The following is a 2,507-nucleotide window of genomic DNA, read 5'->3' on the forward strand; positions in this document are numbered from 1 at the left end:
CTAGTGAGGGACAAAGGCGTAGACCAGGAAAACTAAAAGTAAAGCCCTGTAATGCTTCCAGTTCAGGGAGTTCAGTGTAGCACCAAATATATTTCAAGCATGGACCACACCACACTGGAAACATTTTTGATGCTACATCAATTCCACTACACTGGGAGCAGTCTCTACTTTTATTTCTCTATTTATTTGAAAGATAACTTGTTTGATTGTAAGCTATTGCACAAGGATAATGTCATCACTAAGATCTTTGTTCTGTGGGGAAACCAGGCTGAAGATATTTGTGGATGGGTGGAAAACATGAAATGTGATTTGTGATGATGATATTACTACTACTAGCTAATATTGTTTGTACTATGTTTTATCTTGTTTACGTTGAGATGCCAGTGCTTACAGAATAACTCCTAACTGACCTTATTCCCACTGTGGCCATTTTGAACTTGCATCACACTCGGGGTGGGAAATTACCCAGAAGATTGGCATATATATAAAACTAAACCTAATAGTTATCAAATTATCTAGCAATCTCGGGAACAACTCGGGAACAACAACTACAGTGACTATTGACTATACAGTGACCTCCTTAAAATGTGAACCTATATCCCTCCAGATTCTTGAGATCCATTCGCTTCTAATATGTTTTTCAGTGGCGAATCTGTGAAATGATAAATGTAGACAGTAGAGCATAGCTGGGCTGTTTCCCACCCTGACTATGACATAAGTTCCATATGGCCGGAATGGGAGTAAGGTCTAGTAGAGGATGGAAAACAGAGGGAGTCATGGTGTTGATACGGTGTCACACCACAGAATAGGCATGAACTGTGTGAAAGACCTGTGGAGAAAGAGGAGTTTTAAACAGTTGGCACTGCCACAACGATGATACATGAGTTACAGCATGATGCATTTTTAAAAATGGCAAAACTCTGCTATGGCTATGTAGATGAAGTTAGTGTTAAAAGCCTTGTTGGGTAGTTAGCCTTAGGATCTTGAATAGTCTCATTATGGTTGTTGCTTTGTTGAGTGAAGTGCAGAGGAAGTAGGGCAAGTTATGATGATTGTAAATTACGCTGTGAGCAGTTATGTGTTTTTACTCTTATAAGTGTATGAGCGTATATAATATTATAGTCTTGTGTGTGTGTGTGTGTGTGTGTGTGTGTGTGTGTATTTTACGCTCCCACCTGCTCTTTCTACACTTTGTACCTGAGTGGGCTTTTGTCTTAATAACTTTGCGTAACTTTTGATTTTTTTTAGATATAAAAAGTTTCCTAGTGACTTTATTCCAGATAACAAACCTACTAGGGCAACTCTAAAGTGGCACTGGACTGCAAATGGTTTTTGGTTTTGCAAAGGACTCTTGCAACTAAAATCTTGTTTATTCCTGACTATTATTATTAACTCTATTGCCACATTATGTATACATGTTCTAATATTGAAGGAATTTGTGCAGAATGTGCTGTAAGCTTTATTGGATGGTACAGTCGTCCTGCTGTAGTTGTGGCCTGTAAAATTACTGCGCTACATAGATGACAGGTTGCCGTGACGACACAGTCCCACTCTATGCTGCACCCTGGTCTCTTCCGTGTTGCCTTGGAAATGCAACCTATTTCTTTTAACCACACTTCCTGTGCAATTCTCCTTCCCTCAACGTCTGCGAACACTGCACTAGATTCAGCTGCTAGTTAATATTCCTGATTTAAAGACAATGTGCCAGATGCACCACGCACTGATCAAATCGTCATTTGATATATGATGAACGATTAGCACTGTAGTCTTGGCAGCCTGCTGTTCATGAATTCATTCTAGTGAATTCATTCCTGTGGCTGGTGCCTCATGTAGCCCAGCAGAGGGAAACATTTAGAAGAAATGAAAGTCCGCTTAACATTCTTTTGGAGCTTTTTTTGAAGCCCTATGGGAGGATGCTTTTTCCGCTATCTGTGTGATCCAACACAGTTTTTGAGGGATTTTTTATATTGGAAATCAAATCTTAATAATATAATAATATCTGTCAGTGTTCAGGACAACGAATGGTTGGAGTAGCAGACTGATTAACCAACTAACTAATTTACTCACCTTGTAACAGTCATGCACTGCTAAACTCTATCTCTCTTTAGCTGTGCTTCTGATGGTGCTTCTTGGTGCTTCTCTCTTGCCCTCATGCCTTATACCCTGCTCACTCACGCTGGGACTGCCCACATTATATATCTAACACCCCCTAGTGAGAGCCACATCCGGGCATGAGTAATGCCCAATGACTTTCAATTACTTTGGGTGACTTGGGTTAGCTAAGAAGATGGGTAGGGAGGAGTTATGGCACCCAAGTGATTGAAAGGTGATAGGTGTTATCTTAAGCCTGGGCTAGTTAGAGCTGTGCTTGTACTCAAAACAAACACAAAAAAACAAACACAAATGTTTACCGAATGTATTCTGTACCTTAATCAGATATAGCTGTAGATATAACTATCTTTCGCTTGTAGCAAAAATTCAAACCCACCAAAGATATTGCATTGATT

This window comes from Centroberyx gerrardi, chromosome 23, assembly GCF_048128805.1.
Source record: "Centroberyx gerrardi isolate f3 chromosome 23, fCenGer3.hap1.cur.20231027, whole genome shotgun sequence".
NCBI classification, from domain to species: Eukaryota; Metazoa; Chordata; class Actinopteri; order Beryciformes; family Berycidae; genus Centroberyx; species Centroberyx gerrardi.